The following is a 17,714-nucleotide window of genomic DNA, read 5'->3' on the forward strand; positions in this document are numbered from 1 at the left end:
CCAGGCTCAATCGCAAGCTCCCGTGCTTCTTGTCTTGCGCAAGAGACCTGGAGGCGTACGACGTGGATGCTCTCATGGCACCGTGGGACGGCTTCTCGTTCCTCTACGTGTTCCCACCCTTACCGCTCCTACCTTGGATTCTGCGCAGAATCAGAGTGGAGGGCATCCAGACGATCCTGATCGCCCCAGTCTGGCCTTGACAAGCTTTGTACTCAGAGCTCATTCTTCTTGGGCATGCACCGTGGCCTCTTCCACTCAGGGCCGACCTGCTCTCCCTGGGTCCAGTCTTCCATTAGAATTTAGATACACTACATTTAACGGCGTGGCTGTTGAAATCTTCTTGTTGAAACAGAGGGGTTTTTCTGATGCGGCCATTCGGACTATGATTAGTGCTAGGAAACCCTCGTCTTCCAAGATTTACTATCGGACTTGGAAGTCTTTCCTACACTTCTGCGAATAGCGCGGTCTTCCTCACAGGAGGTTCGCCCTGCCTACTGTACTGGTGTTTTTCTTCAGTCCGGATTAGAACTGGGGCTGGTTCTTAGTTCACTGAAGGGGCAGGTCTCAGCTCTGTCCATTTTTTTCCCGAATACACTGGTGGTCTTAGATCCGGTCAAAACCTTCATACAGGGGGTGGCTCACACCGCGCCTCCTTATCGGCCGCTGTTGCACTCTTGGGACCTGAACCTAGTTCTGGTTTCACTCCAGGCCGCGCCATTCGAACCTCTGAGAGAGGTCTCCCTCCGGTTACTTTCCTGGAAAGTGGCGTTTTTGGTGGCTAATACATCTATTCGACGGGTGTCAGAACTGGCGTCTCTTTCCTGCAGGGAGCCCTTCTTGGTGTTCCATCCAGATAAGGTAGTGCTCCACCCAGTGCCGTCATTTCTACTGAAGGTTGTATCTGCATTTCACGTTAACGAGGACATTGTTCTGCCCTCATTTTGTCGTAAGCCTTCTCATCCACTGGAGGTTTCTCTCCATCATCTGGACGTGGTACGGGCCTTGAAAATCTACCTGTCAGTGGTGGCCTCCTTTAGGCGCACTGACGCTATGTTCATAATCTCGGAAGGGCCTCATAAAGGTTTGGCGGCTTCCAAGGTGACTATTGCTTGGTGGATTAGGTCGGCCATTGCCGAGGCCTATCGCTCTAAGGGCAAGGCAACTACTCCCGGAATCACGGCTCACTCTACCAGAGCGGTCGGGGCTTCTTGGGCGTACCTCCACCACGCTTCTGCATCTCAATTGTGTAATGCGGCGACTTGGTCCTCCTTACACACCTTCACAAAATTTTACAGAGTGCATTCTTTAGCCTCGGCGGATGCTGCTCTCGGCTGCAGAGTCTTACAGGCCGCAGTGTAGCGACTTCCATGAGGGAGTTAGTTTTTGAGGGTTGTTGTTTTCTCGCCCCGGGGACTGCTTTAGGACGTCCCCCGGTCCTGTGTCCGCCAATGATATGAGCGAGAAAACGAGATTTTTGTGAACTCGCCTGTAAAATCTTTCTCGCTTTATTCATTGGGGGGACACAGGACCGTGGGTATAGTTTGCTGCTGCCATGAGGAGGCGACACTAGGCTGAAAGCTGTTAGCTCCTCCCCTGCAGGGTATACCCCCTTCATGCTGGAGAGAGCATATCAGTTTGTGCTTCAGCAGTAGGAGAAACAGAATTAAACCAAAACCTCAAGGAAAGCACACTGCCGTAAGACCGAACCAAACCCGGTCCCACTGGCAAAACTTGGACCCACTTGCCGCATAATAAAAAATGGGTGGGTGCTGTGTCCCCCAATGAATAAAGCGAGAGAGATTTTACAGGGGAGTTCACAAAAATCTTGTTTTTAACAGGCACTGACCATCAAAAAGAAAAGAAAAAAAAATACTGATACAACATGCTCTGGGCAACCTCATTGTACTTTTAACAGGTTGATTAATTTACAGTAGTACAAGATGCTGTAGCTGCAACTGCATTACCACCTTCAACAAATGGAGTATTTCCGCTAGCACTGGATACGGTAACTACTACTCCCTCCTTTAACAGGTGAAGTATCTGTGCTAGCACTTGATAGTGAAGCTGACAATCCAACTCATTTCTGATGACTAGTCCTCTCCATTACCCCCTTAAACAAGAGGAGTATTTGCAATTGCACTGAATGCTGTAGCTGACAACTCCGTTCTGATGTGCACTAATACTAGATGCTGTCGATTGTAAACCTACTCATTTATATGGCACTTATCGACTGCATAATTCTCTTCAACAGGTGGAATATTGACACTGTAGCTGACAAGCCTACTCAGTTCTGATGGCACCGGTCAATTACACCCCTCACAAGGTGGAGGCCTGCCTCCCCCCCCCCCCCCCCCCCCATTATAATCTATGCACCATGCTGTACAGTATAAAGGATAATTAGAGCTGAGTGAATTTCATATTCTAAAATTCGTTCACATTTCGTTTGGTGCTAAAAGGTGAATTGCGTTATGGATTCTATTACCACGGACAATAACGCAATTCTATGACTGAATGCATAACGGAGCGCCTTTAGAGGCATTCCGTTATTCATTCCGTCATAATAGAAGTCTATGGGCTGCAAAACTGATCCGTCCAGTTTCCGTTATGCAGGAAAGGACTCCCCTGCATACCAGAAACGGGACAGATCCATTTTGCAGCCCATAGACTTCTATATGACTGAATGAATAACTGAATACCTCTAAAGGCACTCCGTTTATGCATTCAGTCATAGAATTGCGTTATTGTCCGTGGTAATAGAATCCATAACGCAATTCAGCTTTAACCAACAAATGAAGTGTGAACGAATTTCAGAAGCGGAAATTCGCTCATCTCTAGGCATGGTGTATGGATTTTACTGTATATTGTACAGCATGGTGCAGAGATTATCATGTATACTGTACAGCATGATGTATGAACTATACTGTATATTATACAGCATGGTGCAGGGATTATAATGTATATTGTACAGCATAGTGTGGATTATAATGTACATCGTACTGCATGGTGTAGGGATTATATTGTATAGCATGGTGTATGAACTATACTGTATATTGTACAGCATAGTGTATGAACTATATTGTACGGCATGGGGCAGGGATTATAATGCATTCTGTACTGCATGGTTTAGGGATTATACTGTATATTGTACAGCATGGTGTATGGATTATAATGTACAGTGAATATAAAAAGTCTACACACCCCTGTTAAAATGTCAGGTTTCTGTGATGTAAAAAAAATGAGACAAAGATAAATCATTTCAGAACTTTTTTCCACCTTTTTAATGTGACCTATAAACTGTACCACTCAATTGAAAAACAAACTGAAATCTTTTAGGTAGAGAGAAGAAAAAAATATGAAAATAAAATATGGTTGCAGAAGTGTGCACACCCTTAAACTAATACTTTGTTGAAACACCTTTTGATTTTATTACAGCACTCAGTCTTTTTGGGTATGAGTCTATCAGCATGGCACATTTTCACTTGACAAGATTTGCCCACTCTTCTTGGCAAAAACACTCCAAATCTGTCAGATAGTGAGGGCATCTCCTGTGCACAGCCCTCTTCAGATCACCCCACAGATTTTCAATCTGATTCAGGTCTGGGCTCTGGCTGGGCCATTCAAAAACTTGAATCTTCTTCTGGTGAAGCCATTCCTTTGTTGATTTGGATGTATGCTTTGGGTTGTTGTCATGCTGAAAGATGAAGTTCCTCTTCATATTCTTGCAGCAGAAGCCTGAAGGTTTTGTGCCAATATTGACTGGTATTTGGAACGGTTCATAATTCCCTCTATCTTAACTAAGGCCCCAGTTCCAGCTGAAGAAAAACAGCCCTAAAGCATGATGCTGCCACCACCATGCTTCACTGTTAGGTATGGTGTTCTTTTGATGATGTGCCAAACATATATCTTTCGGAATTATGGCCAAAAAGTTCAACCTTGGTTTCCTCAGACCAGAACACCTTTTCCCACATGCTTTTGGGAGACTTCAGATGTGTTTTTGCAAAATGTAGCCTGGCTTGGATGTGTTTCTTTGTGAGAAAAGGCTTTGATCTTGCCACTCTACCCCATAGCCCAGGCATATGACGAATACGGGAGATTGTTGTCACATGTACCACACAGCCAGTACTTGCCAGATATTCCTGCAGCTCCTTTAATGTTGCTGTAGGCCTCTTGGTAGCCTCCCAGACCAGTTTTCTTCTCGTCTTTTCATCAATTTTGGAGGACGTCCAGTTCTTGGTAATGTCACTGTTGTCCCATATTTTCTTCACTTGATGATGACTGTCTTCACTGTGTTCCATGGTATATCTAATGCCTTTGAAATTCTTTTGTACCCTTCTCCTGACTGATACTTTTTAACAAGGAGATCCCTCTGATGCTTTGGAAGCTGTCTGTGGACCATGGCTTTTGCTGTCGGATGCGACAAAAAAAAATTCAGGAAAGACAAACTAGAGCAGCTGAACTTTATTTGGGGTTAATCAGAGGCACTTTAAATGATGTGCAGGGATTATTTGCAGGTGTATGCTGACTCCTATTTAACATGATTTTGAATGATTGCTTAAAGGGGTATTCCCATCACAATGATCACTGTTAAATCTGTTAATGATTTGACAGTGATCATTTTTGTAAATACATTTAATTAACCAATTCCCACCCTTTTTGAGAAAATAAGTCCCCTCTTACCTGATCGTTGTCTTTAGTCTCCCCTGGTTAGGGCCACCTCTCCTGTCTAATCCCGCCGGGCCGCGCTTGCGCAGAAGACTGACTTTCTCCCGGCTGGGTCGCGCAATATCCTGAACGCGCACGCCGCCGCCGCCGCGCATGCGCCATGATGACTTCTTCCTGGCCAGTATAGTACAGAGACGCGAACGCCGGCTTTGTACTATACAGGCCAGGAATAAGTCACCATGGCGCATGCGCGGCGGCGTGCGCGTTCAGGACATTGCCCGGCCGGGAGAAAATCTTCAGTCTTCTGCGCAAGCGCGGCCCGGCCGGGAGAAGAATCAAGAAAGTTAATGTCGCGCTCAACAAGGGTAAGTATAAAAAGTGAAGATGGGAATACCCCTGTAATTCTGAACACAGCTACATCCCCAGTTTTGCAACCACATTTTAGTTTTTTTTTTTTTTTTTTTCTCCACCTAAAAGATTTCAGTTTGTTTTTTAATTGAGTGGTACAGTTTATAGGTCACATTAAAGGTGGAAAAAGTTCTGAAATGATTTATCTTTGACAATTTTTTATTTTTTTTTACAGCACAGAAACCTGACATTTTAACAGGGGTGTGTAGACTTTTTATATCCACTGTATATTACACAGCATGGTGCAGGGATTATATACTGGTATTGTACAGGATGGTGCAGGGGTTACACTGTATGCTCTTTGATGTGACAATTATCTTAGGTTTTCCTATCGCCCACCTTTGATGGCGCTGTGCCCAGCTCTGAGCTGACCCTCAGCAGTTGCCAAGGCTTAGAGGAACACTGGTGGAGTGGCTGTGCTATCGCTCGACACTGCCGAAGATGCTTTCTAGTCTACCCAGTTCTCACATGTGTCGGGCAATCGTATTACCCCTTTTACTGAGGGAGTACCTGTGCTGAAGCTACATACTTTTTCTGGCCAGCCTTCCCGGTTCTTTTTTTTTTTTTTTTGCAAGGGGCAATGCATCACACATTTCCACTGGCAGAGTATTTGCACTTTCACAGGTTGATCTATCTAGTTTGAATGTGATTCAAGCAAACACATTCCTCCAACAGGCACAGTCACTGCAATATTGTGGGATGTTATATCTTCATACTTCAAACTTATCTCAGGCATCTGCATTACCTCTGTCTATTGACAGTGTGCTTATTTTCCTGCTTACTGTTGGATCTGACCAGACCATGCAGTTCTAATAAGTATCGGGCAGCTACTCTCTTCTATACGTTTGGTATTTATACTGTCTCCACCAGGCAATCTCTTGATATAGTATATATGACAGACTGAGCCTCATTAGCTCTGTGTGCACCAGCCAACAGCATTTCCGTTCTCCTTAGGGAATACTTCTGTTTCTATCTCTTTAATTGCTGTATCTGATGTGGTTTATTTCAGATTTGCTCTCTGTTGGCGAACTAAGGGTGACATCACTGTATGTTTCCTGGTGAGAGTGTGTACTAGGCCGCTACATATCTCTCTTCTTTTATACAGTGTAGTTGCTCTGTTTCTACTGTTCTCAACCTGGAAATAACCAGTCATAATGTGGTGATTGGATCAGTATTGGTTACTCATCAGGCAGTGTCTTCCTACTGTCCTGGTCACTAGATTTGGCATGGCTACACTCTTACAGTACAATCCTATCAGCAGCATGACTGAATGGGGTGCTACTGCTCTCCTGTTCCTCACAGGGTGGCGTTTCTACCTTGCGAAATTCCATACCTTTCATCATTTAGGTCAGTGAAAACTTATGTTCCTGTAAAGGCTTTTGCTATCCCTTCCAGCCACCTTATCTCCTTCTACAATGAGTGATTATGTGCTTTCAGGATTAGATTTTATTGCAACAGGAGGCTCCCATTGTGCATTAACTTTCTTTACTACTCCCATTAGCAGCAAGAATAACTATTACATCAGTTAAAAAGTTTTTTCAAAACAGGTACTAAATATGTAAATGAGAAAGTCCAGATAGCCAATCAGTGATCTTCCTAGTGTATAAGAGATGATGACTATGTAGATTCTGCCTCTTTCTTGCTGCTCCCATCCAAAGGAGATATGTATTAATAATTTTGTCTTTCCTCATATTACCAACAGTATTCTTATGCATAAAATATAATATCTAAAGTTATTATATCAGGTTTTACATTCGGTACTACACTCACTCAGACAAGTGCATGTTTCCCAGTCAAGCACCGTGACCTAAGCCTCCGTTTTCATTGCGTTAATAGTGGTCACTTCTCCCCCTCTTCCCCTGACTGCCGACTCGCTTTATCAAACTACTACTGCCTTCTATCCCGCTTAATTCACCTCCGTTCCTTCTCCAGTCCCCAGGCGCCATCTTCTTTCATTCAACGCCGAAGTCTCATGTATCGTGAGACTTCGGGCGCTCCGCTCTCTTCAAATGGTGAGGTGATTCCACGCGTTTTTCAAATTACCTCAGCGCAGCTAGTCACCTCACAGAGATACTACAGTGCAACAGTTTGCTCTACACACCATTAAAAAAAAAATATATATATATATATATATATCTTTTTCTCCTACCCAATTGTGAGTATACCTTGTACATTTACATGCATTCAGTTACTATATTTATATACTGATTGAGTATTTTCTTGAATGCGCGTATTTGTGTATGTATATATATATATATATATATATATATATATATATATATATAAACACCCCCTTTTATACCACTCATTTAAAATTTTTCTATTTTTTCTCTTCTATCCATACTCATATTTTAGTAACATGAATCCTTCTGAAGAACAACCTAATCCCCAATCTATTCAATCCATACCCATTGGCTATGAAGTATTAATTTCGGATTCTATCCAACAAATGGTGGATCAATCCGTCTCTAAATCTGTATCCGTTGCGATACAGTCAACCATGGTATCCATTCAGGACTCCATTTCTAAATTCCTCTCCTTAGTAGTAAACCAAAGGTCTCAAAAATGACCCTGCTACTCCAACTGATAACTTCCTCTCAGCGGAAGATTCAATTACGGCGCTTGCCAAAGGATTTAAAAAATCAGGCAAATCAGCCAAAAAGAAAAAGTTTACAGACGACCCAAAATCCTACACCCTGGGAAAGGGTCAAAATTCCAAGGAATTAAGGTGGCGAAAATCCCCACAAAGGACCCTCCACCCGGGTGGAGACTACCAATAGCCGGGTTATGACAGCCAGTAAGAAGGCTAAGTTTATCTCTTGCAAATAAATAGCTTCCTCCTCCTCCTCATCAGATGATTCTGATTCAATTTTGAAAGACGAACTACCATTTTATTATGAAGACTACTATCCTGAGGAATCTTCTTCAACTAACCAACTCTCAGAATCTCTAATTATAGACAGTCAAGGTATCCCCCTTTTCAACCCCGACCAGATAAAACATCCTAGATCTGGAGAATGGGTTCCCCAACCTCAAATTTCAACTCCTGAGTAAAACCCGATCATTTTTAAATAAAACGGGAAAAAACAAAACAAAAGAGGTCTGGACAGATCATTTAAACTATGCCAAGATAAACTCTTAGACCTATTAGGACCTCTCACTAAAATATTAGATTTATCGGAGCAAGCAGTTATTACAGGCCAACCAGTAGACAAGTCAGTCCTACGTGGCTGGGCCCAAAGGGCCATCTGTTTCTTTGGAAACATTAATTCTGCACTTAGTGCGGAAAGAAAACGTAATATCTTAATGAAATTAGACCCACAACTTACTCATTTGGCCAATTCAGACCCTGATGCGTCTGCTGAAGGTCTCCTTTTCGGAGATTCCCTCATCAAAGAGATAGGAAAATTCGTGGGAGTATTTTCCTCCCTCGATAAAGCCAAAACATCCTTGAAAAAATTAGGTCAGCCCAAAATTTTTGGCAGGGCTGGGAATGGCAGGGAGGGGTGGCTTTCCGAGCTGAACTTCACAGTTCAGGCAAAATCAGCAGGCTCCCTTCCAACCAGACAGACCTACAACCTTTACACCATCCACTACACCATTTTTCCCTACCAGAGGACGTCCATGGAGAACCCGAGGCCAGCGAGGTTTCCCTAGATCCAGACCTTCATCAGGTAAGCTTTTCTATCCCAAACTATTCCCACATTCCTCTAGGGGGAAGACAAACATTTTTTTCCCAACATGGTCCTCTCTAACCTCAGATTCATAGATCCTGAACACCATCTCAGGATATCAGATAGATTTCCAATCCTCCCCCTCACGGAACCACATCCCTCAACCAATACATTTCTCCACTTTAGATCAAAACCTCATAGTCAGAGATACTAGATCTTTTCCACAAAAAAGCTATCATTCAAGTACCACCTCTGTCTCCAGGTTTCATCAGCAACATCTTTCTAGTAAAAAAGAAAGATGGGGGGTCACAGACCTGTCATAAATTTGAAAACCCTCAATGATTTTGTGACTTATCACTTCAAAATGGAAGGAATTCACCTTCTCAGGGACCTTTTACTCCCTCAAGATTGGCTAATAAAAATAGATCTAAAAGATGCTTATCTCACCGTACCCATACACCCTTCCCATCAACCTTTTCTACAATTTTTTTTGGAACAACCAGAAATGGCAATTCACTTGCCTTCCATTTGGCCTATCATCAGCCACTTGGTGTTTCACCAAATTAATGAAACCAGTGATATCATCCCTAAGATCCCGAGGTGTACGTCTAATCATATATTTGGACGATATTTTAATAATGGCACAATCACTCTCACTAATTCTTACTCATTCACAATGGACCATTTCTCTTCTAACCAGTCTTGGTTTCCTAATCAATTACAAAAAGTCTGTCTTATCCCCATCCAAAGAAATAGAATTTCTGGGCTTCAATATCAATACCGTCTCCACTCTATTGAGTCTTCCTACCAAAAAACTCACCTTGATTCGAAAGGAAATCCGTTCAGTACTAAACAAACATCTAGTTTCACTACGGACCATTGCACGGATTGTGGGCCTCTTATCGGCCTCCATACAAGCAATCTTCCCCGCCCCATTACACTACAGAGCCCTCCAACGTCTAAAAACACAACATTTACGGGAGGGTCTACAATATTCGAACAAAGTTCCACTATCCCCAGAAACCAAAGAAGAACTTCTTTGGTGGCTTCAACATATTCAGATCTGGAATGGGAAAATGATATTCAATTCCCTACCAGATCTGATACTAGAATCAGACGCCAGCCTATTGGGATGGGGCGCTCGTTGTGGTCCTTAATCCACAGGAGGAAAATGGTCAGACTCAGAATCTCAGCTACACATCAATTGTCTGGAATTACTAGCCGCCTTTTTCGCCATGAAAAGTTTTGCGAAAGACAAATCACACATTGTACTACTACGTATGGACAATATCGCAGCAGCTCAATACATCAACCGTTTAGGGGGCACCAACTCCAAGAGTCTAACCGACATTGCCAAAGATTTTTGGCACTTCTGTCTAGACAGGGATATCACCTTAAAAGCAGAATACCTTCCAGGTTTGATAAACTCAGTTGCCGATTGGAACAATTGGCCAATTAAACCCTTTCATCTTCCAACAGATCAACAATCTATGGGGTCCCCTCCTCATAGATCTATTTGCATCACGACTGAACACCCAACTTCCCACCTTTTTCAGCTGGCGTCCGGATCCAGAAGCTTTAGCCCTAGATGCTCTTCGCCAAATTTGGCCACAAGAACGTCTCTACGCTTTTCCCCCCTTTGCACTTATCCCCAAGGTTCTACTTTAGACAATCGCACAGAGTTCCACACTAGTGATCATCACCCCATGGTGGCCGTCTCAAACAAGGTTTCCCACATTACTCAGTCTAACGATAGATATCCCGAGAATTCTTCCTTCACCCCAAGATCTTCTCTGAGATCCTTCGGGACACCTACACCCTCTGATCCTATCGGGACACCTAACATTAATAGCTTGGTTGATTTCAGGCAACCAACAATCGATCTCGGCCTTTCACAATCTACTATCGACATCCTCTCTGACGCATGGGCCCCGGGTACCAAAAAGGCTTATAGATCAGCCTGGAAATTTTGGCTTCATTGGTGCACTCAACGGAACTTGGATCCCATTCATGCACCTATTACCCACATATAAAATTTTCTTTCTGAATCCTTTAATATGGGGAAAGCTTATAGGACCATAAACCTTTATTGTTCCGCAATATCATCAGAACATGCCCCTGTTGACGCCATCCCTGTTGGCTAACATCCAATGGTTTGTAGACTTATGAAGGGCATTCGTTTTAGAAATCCCCCGAAACCTAGATACCATTCGACTTGGGACGTTACTTCCCTTCTAAATCTTTTTTCTAATTGGGAAGACAATGAACATCTTTCATTAAAATTACTCTCTTTTAAAATCACGACCCTCTTATGTCTCATCTCCATAAAAAGGGTTTCAGATGTTAGAGCCTTAGACATTTTTCACAGATCCTTCACCCCTAACGGAGTAACCTTCCAAATCACCAGAGGAACCAAAACCAACCTACATATGTTTTTTTAACCCGGCTTTCCCTTCTAACGATAAACTATGCGTGGTCCGTTGTTTAAAAACATACGAATCCATGACCCAATCTTTATGCTCTCCTCAATCTTCCCAACTTCTTATTTCTTTTCGTAAACCACATCTTCCAGTATCCTCCCCTACATTAGCAAGATGGATTAAACTTACCATGCAAATGGCAGGGATTAATACAGCAATCTTTCGCCCACACTCTATCCGAGGAGCGGTTTCCACTAAAGCATTCCAAAAAGGAGCTTCTCTCTCTGAGATTTTGAAGGCCGCGGATTGGTCTTCAGAATCCACTTTTAAAACATTTTATTTCAAACCTGACACTCATGTATCTATGTCCATCATATAAATTATAGTTATGACATTTTGCATACATTTAGCTTTAAACTTGCACAAAGGGAGCCTCCTGTTGCAATAAAATTTTAGATTTTCCTAGCTATTGTAACGGAAAATATAGATTGTATTGAAGACAGGAGGCGAGCATTGTCCCCCCCCCTATTAACCCAACCCTGATCGTATATACACTGCTCAAAAAAATAAAGGTAACACAAAAATAACACATCCTAGATCTGAATTAATTAAATATTCTTCTGAAATACTTTGTTCTTTACATAGTTGAATGTGCGGACAACAAAATCACACAAAAATAAAAAATGGAAATCTAATTTTTCAACCCATGGAGGTCTGGGTTTGGAGTCACACTCAAAATTAAAGTGGAAAAACACACTACAGGCTGATCCAACTTTGATGTAATGTCCTTAAAACAAGTCAAAATAAGGCTCAGTAGTGTGTGTGGCCTCCACGTGCCTGTCTGACCTCCCTACAACGCCTGTGCATGCTCCTGATGAGGTGGCGGACGGTCTCCTGAGGGATCTCCTCCCAGACTTGGACTAAAGCATCTGACAACTCCTGGACAGTCTGTGGTGTAACGTGACGTTGGTGGATAGAGCGAGACGTGATGTCCCAGATGTGCTCAATTGGATTCAGGTCTGGGGAACGGGCGGGCCAGTCCATAGCATCAATGCCTTCGTCTTGCAGGAACTGCTGACACACTTCAGCCACATGAGGTCTAGCATTGTCTTGCATTAGGAGGAACCCAGGGCCAACCGCACCAGCATATGGTCTCACAAGGGGTCTGAGGATCTCATCTCGGTACCTAATGGCAGTCAGGCTACCTCTGGCGAGCACATGGAGGGCTGTGCGGCCCTCCAAAGAAATGCCACCCCACACCATTACTGACCCAATGCCAAACCGGTCATGCTGGAGGATGTTGCAGGCAGCAGAACGTTCTCCACGGCGTCTCAAGACTCTGTCACGTCTGTCACGTGCTCAGTGTGAACCTGCTTTCATCTGTGAAGACCACAGGGCGCCAGTGGCGAATTTGCCAATCTTGGTGTTCTCTGGCAAATGCCAAACATCCTGCATGGTGTTGGGCTGTAAGCACAACCCCCACCTGTGGATGTCGGGCCCTCATATCACCCTCATGGAGTCTGTTTCTGACCGTTTGAGCAGACACATGCACATTTGTGGCCTGCTGGAGGTCATTTTGCAGGGCTCTGGCAGTAGTCCTCCTGTTCCTCCTTGCACAAAGGCGGAGGTAGCGGTCCTGCTGCTGGGTTGTTGCCCTCCTACGGCCTCCTCCACATCTCCTGATGTACTGGCCTGTCTCCTGGTAGCTCCTCCATGCTCTGGACACTACGCTGACAGACACCGCAAACCTTCTTGCCACAGCTCGCATTGATGTGCCATCCTGGATAAGCTTCACTACTTGAGCCACTTGTGTGGGTTGTAGACTCCGTCTCATGCTACCACTAGAGTGAAAGCACCGGCAGCATTCAAAAGTGACCAAAACATCAGCCAGGAAGCATAGGAACTGAGAAGTGGTCTGTGGTCACCACCTGCAGAACCACTCCTTTATTGGGGGTGTCTTGCTAATTGCCTATAATTTCCACCTGTTGTCTATCCCATTTGCACAACAGCATGTGAAATTGATTGTCACTCAGTGTTGCTTCCTAAGTGGACAGTTTGATTTCACAGAAGTGTGATTGACTTGGAGTTACATTGTGTTGTTTAAGTGTTCCCTTTATTTTTTTGAGCAGTGTATATATTTTCTGTCTCCATAGCATACTAGAATATCTTTAATCCTACAATCCTCCATCCATCTTCGAATGTTCCTGTTATTCCGAATTTATTTCATCTAGATCTACTTTACATTCCTTTTATTGTCAAGATCCGGTTAATTTCAAGTTACTTCATCTAGAGTCACCATCAAGAAAGAGGCAGAATCTACATCGTCATCATCTCTTATACACTAGGAAGATCACTGATTGGTTATCTGGACTTCCTCATTTACATATTTAGTACCTGTTTTGAATAAACTCTTTTCACCTGTTGTAATAGTTATTCTTGCTGCTAATGGGAGTAGTAAAGAAAGTTAATGCACAATGCTCACCTCCTGTCTTCAATAAAATCTATATTTTCCGTTACAATAGCTAGGAAAATCTCCAATTTTGATTTCAGTTGTGTCTGTGGAGGCTACCTCAGGATGTTTTCTTTTGTACATGGACTCTTGGCAACTGTGCCTCTAGATGTCAAGTCCGCCGCTCCACATAAGCCCCTGCAAGTTTTCCCATTTTCTCAGGATGAATCTTCCACAAGGGAGTTGCTAAATTGAATTGTACACTTATACGAGACATCCTATAATTGTTTTCATAATCTACCTGGGGGGGAAATCCTGGAGTTTGCCCCACTTTCAACTGACCAGTAGATTCCTTTAAAATTTACCAAGCTTTTCTGTGTTGAAATATTCCTTCCTGGTATACTGTAATTATGTTTTGTTGCTGGGATACCAGACTTGGAAAGCGGTAAGGTTTGGTCTCATGCAGGATCTGTATCCGGTAGACCCATTCCTCTTTGGGCAGCTGTTTTACAAAGGTGCCCTTGATCTCTAGCCCAGGCTTCTTTGTAGGCATCCTGCTGGAGTTCATCCTCCTTTTCCAGTTCCCTCTGCCAAGGATGGAACTTGTGGTCTTTCTATATGGCGATATTTCTCCAGTCCATGACATTCAGATGTCCCATTCTCAGACATCATTCTAGCCTGTCTCCTTTTAGCCTGTATTCCGCAGAGAAGTGCTTCTTTGTTTATGATCACACTGCTCCTGCACAGGCTTTCTATTGCCAGACTTCATGGACACCCCCCCCCCCCCCTCCCCTCGCTTTCACAGCACCAGTCCCATGCAGATAATCTGCTCACCTGTGTGGTCTCTCTCACTTCTAGTGTGTCCCACATGGTGACTCATGGTTGCGCTCTTATGGTTGTAATCTACTGGTAAGTTTCCTCCAGTGTAATCTGGTCCCACATTAGGTCTCTTCTCTCCTACATCTTTCGTAGACATTTGTTTCTTAAGGCTGACTTGTTTATCATTTTCTGGATGTGCTCTGCTTCTCTCCAGAGCTTCTGGGGTCTCTTGAGACATTAGCTCAATAGAACAGGACTCCTCCTTATTTTGCCCTGGCCGAGATGCTGTGACATCTATACTTTCTCTCACTGCCCGCCTATCAACATTCTTTTTCTGTCCTATAAAAATTTACCTGATGCATTATTATTATAATTTTTTAATCAAATCTTTATTTAAGATTGTAAAAGGGTACACTTACAAGGTAAAAAGAATGGTGCGTCTATAGTACTAAACAATAAACAAAGGCAACATGCCCATAGGTCATGAGTACATAGACCTATAATAAAAAGGTTGAAGTTAACTTGCAATGTAATACAGTGTTCTCATGAGGTAGGTAACAGGGTCTATGCTACAGAAATTACTGACAATAAGTATATGAGGTAAGTAGGTCAGTCCTGTCTTGGTGAACTTGGGGTTGATTGGGTTCCACCAGGGCAAAATAGAGGTACTGAGTTCCTACACCACTGGTGCCACGGAGACCAGAGGTCCAAGAATTTATCATGAGAGAAGTTCTCCCAACTGGTTAGTTCTTAAAGTCTACATATGTCATGAGTTTTATGAATCCAAACTACTAGGGAGGGGGCTTTTTCTGATAACCAGTTAAGTGGAATAAGCAATTTTGCTGCTACTAAGTGGGGAGGCAGAGAACGTTTATGAAGGTCGTAGTGCTGGTCTGGGAGGTTTAGCAGCACGAGTGAAGGAGTTATGGGAGAAGATGTTGAGCAAATTTGTTGAATAGCTGCTGATACCGAGTCCCAGAAAGGCATAATTTTTTTACAGGACCACCAGATGTGGTAGGGTGTGCCCCCTTCCTCGCAGCATCTCCAGCAGAGTGGGGATGCTAAAGGATCTATCTTGTGAATTATGTCAGAGCTTCAGTACCATTTAGTGGTCAGTTTATATGCGTTCTCTTGGATCCTAATGCATTTTGAGAAGCCATGATAGTTTCTAAGAACCAAGGAAACCTTGTTGAACATAACTCTTTTTCCCATTGTTTAATAAAAGGAGGTACATTGGGTGAGTTGGCGTCTACTAATTTGTTGTATATCAGCGACATTAGCTTTTTTCCTAGGGTTTGGAGCTGCTATAATGCTATACCAGGAAGGAATATATTAATTATGCGCAATATTGAAGTATTGCTGGCACATTTCCTTAAAGTGGGAATAATGGAGGAAGGACCAGTTTACTGCGAGATGCGATACCTGAAGGAAGGGACTAAATTTCCTTTCACACGTCCCAAACAGTAGCATTGCCTAGGGAGGACCGTATTTCTAGATTGTTTATGTAGTCCTTGTTCAAGTAAAAGGGAAGAAGTCTCAGCGGCAAAAATGGGTAGGGGCTTTGAGGGAGATTTAAAGAGGTAGGACAGGTTTGCCCAAACGTTAAGGACCCCCTTGTATGCTGGAAGGAGCATGCGACTTTGTGTGGACAGGGCTGGCACGGTCCAAACGCGTGCAAGGACGGGGGTGGAAATGTGGCTCGGGCAATCTGACAACCCAATTTGTTATTTAAGGGGTTTACGAGTTCTAAATGGAGTCTCATTTGGATGGACATGTAATACGCTTTAATTTCTCGCCCATTCCATTGGGGGACACAGACCATGGGTATAGCTTAGTCCACCACTAGGAGGAGACACTATGCAATAAGAAAAAACAGCTCCTCCTCCACTGGCTATACCCCCATGCTGGAGGACCTCAGTTTTAGCTTGGTGTCGGATAAGGAGGTGACACTACTGCTCAGCAGGGTTGTCCCTGTAGTTTTAGCTCTTCTCCTGTTTGTTTTTTTCTCTATAGAGACGCAGGGTCACATGTGCGTCCCTGGTCTCTCAGGGAGCGAGCGCCGGGGTCGAATGGTAGTCCTCGGCTACCTCCCCTTCCCCCCAGAAGCTAAGTGGTACAGGGATCGACCTGCAGCTCCGGTGGCCTACCAGATCCGGGGTTACCTACTCCTGCCCTCTATCCAGATCACTGCCACTCCTTGTGCCAGATGACTGAAGAGGTGACCCCACTGGTCCGGATCAGAGGGTGAAGACTGCGGGACTCAGATAAGTGCAACTGCTCTCCTGCATTCTCCCCCTCCCCCCGTACTGACTATGTGATGTGGTGGGCCTGCTGGGTTGAGAGGGAGGAGGGATTCCTTCTTTGGGCTGTGACTAGTCGCAGTGCCTTGCTGCTGCTTCCTTTTGCGGAGGGCTTTTAACCCCTTCTTCCTGGCGATGGACGCCATTTTCGGAGCCGGGGTCCTGCCTTTTTTTTTTTCATATTTCCAGCGCGATCTGTGATGTGACTGGGGGGCTTTGCCTCAGCGCTTCTACACGTTTGGCTGCTCCTCCAGCTCCTCACAAGTCACGGTAGGACAGTTGCGTTTTGCAAAGCTTGGAGACCCTGACTCCGGGATTGTCGCCATCATGCCTAGACCTGGGGCCCCCCAAAAATCTAAAGCGGTGACTCAGGTCCCTCTGGGATCCTGTAATGTATGCTGCCTGCCACTTTCGGTTACTGGATCCTGTGACTCTTGCCTAGCCTCAGGACAGGATCCTCCTCCTCCACCAATTCAGCCCAGTTCCTCCACCGCTCCCTCGGAGCCTGCGGAACCCTCCTGGGCCTCTGCCATATCTAGGGCGGCCGCGGACTTGGCTCAAGTCTCACGCACGGCCATGGCCTTTATGGAACGCAGGGCGGCCACTGATCCTGTTGGTTAGCACCGCTCCAGGTGCCCCCCACAGAGGACACTTGACCATTCTAAGGCAGCGTACGCAGCAGCATCCCTCCTCGGATGACTCTGCTTCCCCCCCCTCGCCTGGAAGCGTGTTCAGCCTCTCCCCCTCGCAGGGACTACCGGTCTGAAGAGGAAAGGTCCGGCTCGGACGAGGACACAGAGCCGGAACCATCGCCTAAGCTCTCCAGCATGGTGGCAGACTTGGTCACGGCGGTCCGTGACACCTTTGACATCCAGGGGGAACCTCCTTCTACTAGTAACCAGGAGTTCCCCCTTTTCCACTCTAGAAAACCAGAGGCAGTCACATTCCCCATTCATGGCGAGTTTGCCAAGGTTCTTTCCAA

Source organism: Bufo bufo, chromosome 1, assembly GCF_905171765.1.
Source record: "Bufo bufo chromosome 1, aBufBuf1.1, whole genome shotgun sequence".
Classification (NCBI taxonomy): domain Eukaryota; kingdom Metazoa; phylum Chordata; class Amphibia; order Anura; family Bufonidae; genus Bufo; species Bufo bufo.